The sequence below is a fragment of the Bombina bombina genome, chromosome 4 (genome assembly GCF_027579735.1).
Source record: "Bombina bombina isolate aBomBom1 chromosome 4, aBomBom1.pri, whole genome shotgun sequence".
Taxonomy (NCBI): Eukaryota; Metazoa; Chordata; class Amphibia; order Anura; family Bombinatoridae; genus Bombina; species Bombina bombina.
Genome location: NC_069502.1, coordinates 574,619,500 through 574,631,838, shown reverse-complemented (window position 1 = coordinate 574,631,838; position 12,339 = coordinate 574,619,500).

Genomic DNA, 12,339 nt, shown 5'->3' with positions numbered 1-12,339 from the left:
TACATAAGGAAATCAGGGATTCCTTCCTTTCCTAGCACTACAGGATTGTTTGGGAGCTCAGGATGCCTGACACGTCACTACTTGCTTGGGAGGCATTGGACTGTTAGTGAGGAGCCGCTCAGAGTGAGTATATGAATAATTATTGTGACTCCAGCCAATTATGAACTGCTTACACTGGACTACACCCACACAAGAGAAGAGGCACTGAAATCATACGGTAACGTTTAACACAGCAATTTCTCATGCATTCTTTTGAATTATTGACAACATTGTGTTTAAGGCTGTGAATTACCTGCAGACTGTGCTTTTTGCTGACAGCTGACTTTGGATACGTCATGCAGCAATTTTAGCTGATACAGCCTGGATATTTAAAGCGGTATACATGCAATCATATAAGTCACTGAAGTGTGGCTATTATCACTTTCATGCATGTTGTGTCTTCATTGTGACTTGCAATATCATCCTTACTTCAGAGTTTTACCGTATTAGGACCAGTGTGCCATTATTATTGTGTGGGACATAACGGTTTTATTTTATTTTGGCTTGGTAGTTGAAATCCTGAATGAACAGTGTTTATTTATCATACACTCCCTGCCAGTTGCGCATGGTAACAACTCCCCCTAGTCTTTCTGTTTCACTCTGTGAACTGTTTTTTCTTATTTTGATAGTAGGTTTTATTTAGATTTATTTTAATTATATTTAAGTTAGGGGGTGTTAGGGTTAGACTTAGGTTTAGGGGTTAATAAATTTAGTATAGTGGCTGCGACGTTGGAGGCGGCAGATTAGGGGTTAATAAATGTAGGTAGGTGGCAGCGATGTTAGGGGCAGAAGATTAGGGCTTAATAATATTTAACTTATGTTTGTGATGTGGGAGTACGGCGGTGTAGGGGTTAAAATATTTATTATAGTGGTGGCGATGTCTGGAGCGGCATATTAGGGGTTAATAATTTTATTTTAGTATTTGCGATGCGGGAGGGCCTCGGTTTAGGGGTTAATAGGTAGTTTATGGGTGCTAGTGTACTTTTTAGCACTTTAGTTATGATTTTATGCTACGGCTTTGTAGTGTAAAACTCATAACTACTGACTTTAGAGTGCGTTACGAATCTTGCGGGATAGGCTGTACCGCTCACTTTTTGTCCTCCAAAAAAAGGCTTGTAATATTGGCGCTATGGAAGTCACATTGAAAAGACTTTATGAAAATTGCGTAAGTTAATTTGCGGTATGGCCAAAAAAGTGTGCGGAACAGCTGTACTTACAAGACTCGTAATAGCAGCGGTAGTGAAAAAGCAGCGTTATGAGCCTTAACGCTGCTTTTTTACTCATAATGCAAAACTCATAATCTAGCCGAAAGATTTTGCTTTGATTTGCACATTTAAAATAAAAATAAACCATTAAAAGTAATGGTTAATGTTTCAGTGAGTATATTTTGTTTTTCACAAAATGATTTGAAATAATTATGGAGATACAATGTTGAATGTTTTAATTTTAAGGTGCCTGACTGTTAATGTTTTCAAAGACAATCTTCATAGGGGATTGATCCAAAATTTCCCCACTGACCAATGATCATTTTCTTCAGATGACGGGAGTTGAAAGGAGGAGGGATTGCTGCAATAATTGGTAAAGATACATCTTCAGTTGATTTTTTTTTTTTTTTTTTTAAAGATTTTTATTGAGGTTATGCTGAAACCAATACAACTTATGTAAAATAATATGGTACAGAACATATATAAATGGTACATTTAACATATATTACTTCCATCTTAACAGATAAGATATACAACATAGGCAATACTATGGAAGAGTCTGGAACCTCTTTTCTATAATTATCTATACAACTCGCAAACTCCAAGGTACAAGATGTTTCCTCGTTGAACACTGGGGACAATATCTGCCCCTCTTGGTACTTGGTATAGACTCTTGAGGAGGAAAGTGAGTAATTAAAGAAGATGTAGAATAGGTTGACATTTAGTGTGTCCCAAGATATTAACACTAAGGGCGCCAGTCAACCGCTTAAATATACTAAAGTATGCAAGTATCATGCCATAATTAAAATGCGATATAGAGCTTAGAAGATAACAATTCAAATGGTATCAAAAATGAAGGTGCTATTTATAGATTTAAACGATATAGTTTGGTGACTAAGTGTGGTATAATATCTAGAATGCGGTATAGGAAAGAGAAACCGCTTGGTTATCCCTCCCAGATGGTGGGTATATTATGGTGGGGCGGGAGGTGAGAATTAGGGTATATCAAGCGGGATATAACAAATATGCATCCTATATTGGCAGCTTGGTAGTTGTATGCTTAATGGTTACAGTAGGGGCCTTTATAGATCTTATATTGTGTTCATGCATAAACCTGTCACAAAGGTCCAAATCATATGTGAGAGCCTACACTCCACGAAAACCCTGCGAGATGGGATCTTACTGCCCCGGCCGCTGGCAGGCTGCCCCCCATATAGTAAGGTTGTTAATATTAGTGTGGAGACATTCCAATGAACTAAAAGGAAACGTGTAACTGAAACCTCTGCAGTAGACTCTCTGCGACAGTATAAAGGCATGCAAGGAGTTTCTAGAGTGCAATGTTGGTAGAGTACTCACAGATGTATGCACTTGTAGAGGAAACCAACAAGGTATATATAAGAATAAACAAGGGGTTAATACTCATCATGTGGAGTTGTATGCTAGATGAGTTCTCAAATAACTAGTAGAGTTAACTATCTATGTGGTGGACTTATGTGCGACTCTGATGATTGGTGCTTACCCTCAATATGGATAGATTATAACTTGCCTGGATTATTGGAGCTCAGAGGACACTAACCCCATAGGTTAATCTGATGTCAGTTAACACTCATAAACATTGCCTTGAGACGGACACATTAAGGTTAAAATATAGTTGTACATTAGCCGTCACAAATTAACTGTAAATTCTCACATGTGTACATTAATATGGTATAGCTCCTCATGCATATAAACATACATAGAATATGGTAAGATCAATGCTGCATGACCTAATTCACAGGAACATACTATGGAAACCAAATTGAACTGGGGCTAGGGCAAAACACTGGTTAAATAAACATTGTGAATAAGTACATTTATACCCCTGTAGGAAGAAAACCCAAAAGTTAAGCACATGCACAGTGCAATGAGTGCCCTTACGTCTCTGGAGCATGGGACAGAGTTGAATAGTCACTAAGGTAAAATTAGTTCATGAGAATGTAATTATTTGGTATAGTAGTAAAGAGCATAACCATACAATAAACCTATATATGGGATTACAGTTCCTTTGGTGATTAACCCTTCACATATTAAATAGTACTCGATAACAGGCACGCAGTCTTGGGTGTGAGTCTGTGAGCTTAGCTGAGCTTTCGATCCATTGCCGTGCCCAACATAACAATAAGAACCCTCTTAACCATAAATAAAATAACATGCTCATGTCCAGAGGAGGGTTACTACTAGGGCCGTAGCTTAGCAAGAAATTAACTAGGAATCATCCAGGAGGGTATCCTTAGTAGCGTTGCGAAGTTCACACAGGTTCCAAATTAAATAACCAGTGGTTCACTAGCGACCCGTCAAAAACACCGGGCAGGGCAAGGACTCCAGGGTGTTTAACCTATACCTTGTTTCTGGCGGGCCTGCGAGATGAGGAACCTTTCCATGTAGACTGCCGTAAGGGAGCTTTGATGGGGTGTCTCACTAGGTAGCGGCATAGACAGTGCTCTTACCCAGGGCCTTCCAATAGTATACTGAAGTGGCTCAGGTAGCAGTTTGTCTCCCCTATAGGACTCAGCTCGTTGTACCCCGGATGGCTCAGGGACCCTGGTTAGTACACCTTGAACATTTAGCTCAGCCACTATCTCTGCATTGCAGGGCAATAATGGATGTGCAGCTTGAGGCTCCAAAGATGGCGCTTGCCACGGGTCTTGTACGCCTGTTGCGCATTTCGAGTGGCCGGAGCAACAGAGTGAGCAATGGGGGGCTGAAGGGGCATGGTTACCTCAACCATAAAGTCTTTGACATAGCGGTCCAGTAGCTCCTTCATTTGAGCGATGATGAGCTCAGCCATGTTTTCCTCCATCTAGGGTGCTTGCGGGAGTAGAAAGTAGGGACCGCAAAAGTAGATAATGCTGCCAAATCAGCAGAAAGACACCTCTCTAGTTGGGTCTCCAGGTAATCCATAAGCTGCTTGTCAGCTATTCCATACATTGCAAGTAAAGGCACAGGCTGACCATGTAAATGCATGCTTTCTTAAGCTATAAACCATATGGATAATAAACAGTTAGGATAGTTAGGACAGTTCCTAATTCAGGATCTAATGTATGTTGTGTTGTATGAGTAGAAAACAAATTCAACCCTACATTTGAAAACTACAGAACATTCTTATGTAAGAAATGTGTGGGATAACTAATTTAGGCAGTGCATCCCTGGTTTTACTCTGGCTCAGGCTTAGAAAAAATTAAAACAAAACTCACCAAAAATAAACAATTGCATCAATAAATCCTACTATATAGTTTTTTTTTTAAATTAAATTAAAAGTCCCCTATTTCTACTTGTACATTAGTCTGTCTGAGCCATGACACCTATTACAAAACACAATAAGTCTATTCACTGCTGTGAGGTAACCATTATTATTATTATGATTGTATAGCTTGTAAAGGTGATCTTATGGACATTTATACCATTAGTATGGTGGAGTTGGTGTGTCTCAACCAAAGAAATAGTAATCTTTTGCCATTTATTCCAATTCAATTTCAATATTGACATCAGGTGGGAAATTTTAACTATAATATTTCTTGAATCTTAGAGGATATCATAATACATGTAGACTTAGTTTTACAAGTTGAATTTATAATATTAAAGAATAATAAAATGTATCTCGGAGGAGGCAAATGTGTTTGATTAAAATTATTGGATCTATAAAAGTAAAAACTACATAGTCAACATCTATTATGTTGATGTTAAAAAATAAGGCTCCCCTCTATACATGATTGGCATATTACAATTAGAGGTCATGTCCATATTTTCCATGACAAGGACACAATTTAGTGGGAACAAGAGGCCATTTTCTATTGGTTATTTAAATATCACTGGAGACATATCCAAGCTTTTGACTGATGGTCATGATTATAACATTATAAAGACTTAAAAGTGTTTCCATCAAAGCTAAATCTAGGATGAACTTTTTACAGAAAGGTCAAAATGGGCTTTGTCCAACACTTTTCAACTTTCATAACGAAAGACTGCATATTCGGTGGTGTTTATGAAGCAAACAAGAATGTTAATGAGGTTCCTAATAGTTTAAAATCCTTGAATCCCGTTGGAAAGCTATACTGTCCCAAGTTTATTGGTTGCATAAGAATAGTTGTTTAGTGTACGCTGTTATGATTATGTTCAATATACAAAATGAAGTTAACAAAAAATGAAATCTAATTTACCTCTACGTTTTCGTAATAAATACTTTGGGGCCCATTTATCAAATGTCTGTTGGACCTGATCCGACAGGGTGGATCATGTCCGACAGACATTGCTGAATGTGGAGAGCAATAAGCTCTCCGTATTCAGCATTGCACCAGCAGCTTACAAGAGCTGCTGGTGCAACGCCGCCACCTACAGACTCGCGGCCAATTGACCGACAGCAGGGGGGGTGTCAATCAACCAGATCATACTCGATTGGGTCGTATTGTGGCGGTTCCTGTCCACCTGCTCAGAGCAGACGGACAGGGTTATGGAGCAGTGGTCTTTAGACTGCTGCTTCATAACTGTTGTTTCTGGCGAGTCTGAAGACTCACCAGAAACACAGCCCTTCAAGCTCCTTTCAGAGATTGATAAATGGGCCCCATGATGTGTCGATATAGGAAATATCTAGTTTTTAATTTGAGAATGAGAGACTTGTTGCAATAGAAATGGGTAATGCTATTTTCTTTATAATCTACACAAGTTGTTTTAGCAAACTTTCACCTAGATTACGAGTTTTGCGTTAGAGGCTATGCGGTGCTAATGAGCAGTTTATGCTCACCGCTCACTTACAGACAGCACTGGTATTACGGGTTTTTACAAACCCGGCGTTGACCGCAAAAAAGTGATCATAGAGCAAAATTTTGCTCCACATCTCACCTCAATACCAGCGCTGTTACGTTAGCGGTGAGCTGGCTGAACGTGCTTGTGCACGATTTCCCCATAGGAATCAACGGGGAGAGCCGGCTGAAAAAAAAACTAACACCTGCAAAAAAGCAGCGTTTAGCTCCTAACGCAGCCCCATTGATTCCTATGGGGAAAATATACAGGGAGTGCATAATTATTAGGCAAATGAGTATTTTGACCACATCATCCTCTTTATGCATGTTGTCTTACTCCAAGCTGTATAGGCTCGAAAGCCTACTACCAATTAAGCATATTAGGTGATGTGCATCTCTGTAATGAGAAGGGGTGTGGTCTAATGACATCAACACCCTATATCAGGTGTGCATAAATATTAGGCAACTTCCTTTCCTTTGGCAAAATGGGTTAAAAGAAGGACTTGACAGGCTCAGAAAAGTCAAAAATAGTGAGATATCTTGCAGAGGGATGCAGCACTCTTAAAATTGCAAAGCTTCTGAAGCGTGATCATCGAACAATCAAGCGTTTCATTCAAAATAGTCAACAGGGTCGCAAGAAGCATGTGGAAAAACCAAGGCGCAAAATAACTGCCCATGAACTGAGAAAAGTCAAGCGTGCAGCTGCCAAGATGCCACTTGCCACCAGTTTGGCCATATTTCAGAGCTGCAACATCACTGGAGTGCCCAAAAGCACAAGGTGTGCAATACTCAGAGACATGGCCAAGGTAAGAAAGGCTGAAAGACAACCACCACTGAACAAGACACACAAGCTGAAACGTCAAGACTGGGCCAAGAAATATCTCAAGACTGATTTTTCTAAGGTTTTATGGACTGATGAAATGAGAGTGAGTCTTGATGGGCCAGATGGATGGGCCCGTGGCTGGATTGGTAAAGGGCAGAGAGCTCCAGTCCGACTCAGACGCCAGCAAGGTGGAGGTGGATTACTGGTTTGGGCTGGTATCATCAAAGATGAGCTTGTGGGGCTTTTCGGGTTGAGGATGGAGTCAAGCTCAACTCCCAGTCCTACTGCCAGTTTCTGGAAGACACCTTCTTCAAGCAGTGGTACAGGAAGAAGTCTGCATCCTTCAAGAAAAACATGATTGTCATGCAGGACAATGCTCTGTCACACGCGTCCAAGTACTCCACAGCGTGGCTGGCAAGAAAGGGTATAAAAGAAGAAAATCTAATGACATGGCCTCCTTGTTCACCTGATCTGAACCCCATTGAGAACCTGTGGTCCATCATCAAATGTGAGATTTACAAGGAGGGAAAACAGTACACCTCTCTGAACAGTGTCTGGGAGGCTGTGGTTGCTGCTGCACGCAATGTTGATGGTGAACAGATCAAAACACTGTCAGAATCCATAGATGGCAGGCTTTTGAGTGTCCTTGCCAAGAAAGGTGGCTATATTGGTCACTGATTTGTTTTTGTTTTGTTTTTGAATGTCAGAAATGTATATTTGTGAATGTTGAGATGTTATATTGGTTTCACTGGTAAAGTTATCCCGTTTGGTTTGCACACTTCCAATAAATACTTGGTGGTAGTCAGCAATTTTCATAGTTCACAGATGACTCCAACACATGTTCCTTATTTAGGAGAAATATTTATTTTTCAACGTTTCGGCCCCTGTTCGGGCCTTTGTCAAGGTAACAAATGACAGAAATGTGAAAACATTTATACCTTTACAAATCAATTAAGTAAGCCCCACCCACATACCAGGTGCGTTCTAGGTGAAAAGATTTCTCTGTACTACGTCTCTGCCATCTAGTGGAAACGACATGTCATGTCAGGTAAACTTCCTATTGTTGTTTCCATTATTTTTCTTACTGGAAGAGACGTAATATAATGAGAACAGAATGGTAATATATTGCACAAAACTTATATACATAATAATTTACACAAATATTTACATAAACATCCATCTTATATGTAATCATTTAGATGTTAAAATGTCTGTCAATTAGTGAAAATTTGCTGAATATCTACTCTGATATTGTTTTATTATATAACAAGACAACGATAGATATGTATTTAAACCCTGGGATTCACTGTGTCAAGTTCTAAGATCCAACTAGCCTCCCTTTGTAATAGTATCTTTCTCCTATTACCTCCTCTCATGGGCAGTGGATATGATCTATAGGGCAGCATCTCAGACTTGACACAGGATGCCTATGTTCAAGAAAGTGCTTGGCAACAGGTTGGTCCGATTCACCCTTCTCTAAAGGTGATCTTATGCTAGATCTATGTTCAGCTATTCTTTCTTTAAGCATGCATTCAATCTTGCCAATGTAAATATCATCACATTGGCTGTTGATGAGGTAGACCACATACTTAGACTCACAATTCAAGGCATATTTTATGCAATATCTTTTGTCTGTATGGATGTGTGTAAATGTGTCACCAAGAATAAGGTTATCACATATCACACAGCCATGACACTTGTAAACCCCTGGTTTCCTCTGTAGGAAATGTTTGCGTGATTCAAATTTATCAACAGGGTCAGCCTGCACCAAAATGTCCCTTATAGATCTTCCTCTCCTGTAGGAGAATATAGGAATCTTCCTAACCAGGGTACAAAGCCTCATATCACCCTGTAGAATTCCCCAGTTATCACAAATGTCATTTCTCATCTTCCAGCTCTCAGTGGTGTAATCTGTGACAAAAAAATAGCTTATCACCAGCCTTTCTCTTCACCATAGTTCTCTATTTGTGTAATACCTGTTCTTTACTCTCAGTGAACAGTTTGTCTGGATAACCACGCTGAGAGAACCTTTCACTCATCTCATCTATTGCAATACTTAGTTCCTCACTCTTGGAGGTCAAGTCCACTGCCTTCAACATCTGGGCTCTTGGCATAGATTTAAGAAGATGCTGTGGGTGAAAGCTTTCATATTTAACTATGGTGTTTCTATTCATAGGTTTCCCAAACACCCTGGTCTCAATTCTGCCATTCTCTTTGTACAACTCCACATCCAGGAATTCTATCTTAATGGAATCCCATTTAGGTACAAACCTGATGTTATTCGTCAAACTATGCAGGGTTTCCACCATTTCAACCAGAAGCGTCGCCTCCCCATGCCACAGAAAAAACACGTCATCAATGAACCTGCAGTATTTCTTGCCATATTGTATGAACATAGGATTTTGAAGAACATACTTTTGTTCATAAAAATGCATATATATATTTGCATAGCTTGATGCCACTCGTAAGCCCATTGCCATTCCAATACATTGCAAATATATATCATTATCAAATTTAAAATAATTCTTATGCAGCACAAAGTGCAGCAACAAAGCAGTATACTCTACTGGAGGTTCATTGAAGTCTGTGTTTTCCTGTAATAGATCCTTGACTGCCTGAATCCCCTCCTCATGGGTGATACAAGTATATAGATTTGACACAACTCTAGTTACAAACAGGGTATCCTTCCCACATTCATTCACCTCTTCCAACAACTCTATAAAATGTTTAAAGTCCCTGATATAAGATGGAACCTTTCTTACACAGTTCTGTAAATGATCATCTAAATATTTTGCCACAGTTTTGTTTAGTGATTCCATTGCAGAAATATTGGGTCTCCATGGGGGTGCTGTGAGGGATTTATGAATCTTAGGAAGCACATAAAATACCGGGGTCTTTGGGTATTCTGTGCTCATAAAACCCTTTTCATTTTCAGTAATCCACCCATTTTGTAATCCCATTTGCAAAATGTTGTCAAGTTCCTTTTTATATTCAAAGGTGGGATTCATGCTGTGTCTGATATAATTCTTGGTATCATTAAGCTGTCTCATTACTTCCATCTTATAGTTCTTATAGTCCATTATGGCCTTAATGGCGGGCTTCACTATAATGTCTCTGTTGCTTTGTTATGTATGCAGTGCCTCCCATTCCCCTTTGTCTAAGTTAAGCCTATACTTGGATGGCATCTTATACAAACATTCAAGATCCTTGTCAACCATATTAAAAAATGTGATTATGTGTGGGTTTCTGGGTGGGGGATCAAACTCACTTTTACTTCTATGATCCATCTGGGTCCTTTGAGGAATGTCCTTCCTATCCAGGAAAAAGTCCTTTAATCCTAATGTACGGCCAAATCTGAAAATTTCAATAATATTTCTTAGCCTATTACCCCTAGTTTTAGGGACAAAGTTAAGCTAATTTCGTCAGCCAGTCTTCGGATCTGTCTCCTGTGAGTATGGGATGGTAATCGGTTTCAAACTTAACCCTTTCACTCTCAATATCTGTTAGTGTGTGCTGCAGTTCTTCTACCACTAATAGAATAAGGTCTAGTGAGCACCTATTCAAAATCCCGCACCGCCTCTCACAGAATTCAGGATTGTTACGACCCAATGTGGGGATATTCTTTATTCTAAATCCTTTGGGTATTCTTCCTTCCCTATGGTATTCAGAAAGTGAAATAGCATGTAGGTATAGGTCAGTCTCTCTTTTGGTTAACCTTAATAATTCATGGTACACATCCTTTGTTTTTTCTTTTATGTTCAGCTCCTACAGAAAATCGGTATACAAGATTATCTCTGCTGCTGCTGAATCAAACGAATAGGTGAGAGCTTGTTGTTCCTGACTCGGGAAGGATGGCTCCATGTCACAGTACAAGATGGACGGATGAAGTTTGGGACGTTCTTACAAAATATACATCCCTTTCTTATTCTATTTCACACAGGTGGATGCTAAATCCAAAAAAACATTCAGTTATCCAGTTTGGTTTGCACACTTCCAATAACTACTTGGTGGTAGTCAGCAATTTTCATAGTTCACAGATAACTCCAACACATGTTCCTTATTTAGAAAAAACATTTATTTTTCAATGTTTCGGACCCTGATCGGGCCTTTGTCAAGATAACAAATGACAGAAATGTGAAAACATTTATACCTTACAAATCAATTAATTAAGTCCCACCGACATACCAGGTGCATTCTAGGTGAAAAGATTTCTCTGATGTACTACATCTCTGCCATCTAGTGGAAACTACATGTCATGCAGAAGACTTTTTTGCTCTATCAGGTAAACTTCCTATTGTTGTTTCCTTCATTCTTCTTACTGGAAGAGACGTAATATAATGAGAACAAAATGGAAAGTGTTGTCACATAAAAAGATATAATAAAATATTTACAAAAATGTGAGGGGTGTACTCACTTTTGTGAGATACTGTATGTATATATACAGTATATATATATATATATATATATATATATATATATATATATATATATATTGATACATTATTCTATATAGATGAAGACTGACTAATGTGATTGAAAGCAGGTTTTCTTACAAGGTCATAGCAACACACATTTGAAAAAAAACTTGCAGGATAACCAGGATAATTCCAGTTGCCAAGTGACTTTAAAATCATTCTGAAGATGATGATATCAGTGCCTTCTCAGTTGGTTCAGTCAAGATGCCCAAGCTTGACATTTCACATACAGCATTTCAGTAACTTCAGAATTACCATCTTGTCTAGAAGGTTCAGTGTGAAACGTGAAATTGTTTTCTTTCTTGTCTTTCTTTTTCTTTTGAATTATTACCTGTTTAATAAATACATTTTATATTTTAATTTAAAAGTAAATAATTGTAAAGATTATCAGATAGATTACGATTTTTGTGTTATGGTGAAAAAGCAGCGTTATGGCTCTTTTTCACTACCGCTGGTATTACGAGTTTTGCAGGTATTTCTGTACTGCCCACTTTTTTGGCCGTAACGCAACGCAACTACCGCAGCTTTCAAAAAGTCCTTTTTCAATGGGACTTCCACAGTGCCGGTATAACGAGTTTGCCTGCCCAGCCAAAAAGTGAGCAGTACAGCCTATACTGTCAAGATCCGTACTGTAAACTGAAAGTCAGTAGTTATGGCTTTTATGTTACAGAGCTGTAGCATAAAACTCATAACTAAAGTGCTAAAAAGTACACTAACACCCATAAACTACCTATTAACCCCTAAACCGAGACTCTCCCGCATCGCAAACACTAAAATAAAATTATTAACCCCTAATCTGCCACTCTGGACATCGCCGCCACTATAATAAACATATTAACCCCTAAACCACCGTACTCCCGCATTGCAAACACTAGTTAAATATTATTAACCCCTAATCTGCTGTCCCTAACATCGCCACAACCTACATTACTTTTATTAACCCCTAATCTGCTGCCCCAAAATCGCTGCCACTATACTAAAGTTATTAAACCCTAAAAATAACCCTAAGTCTAACCCTAACA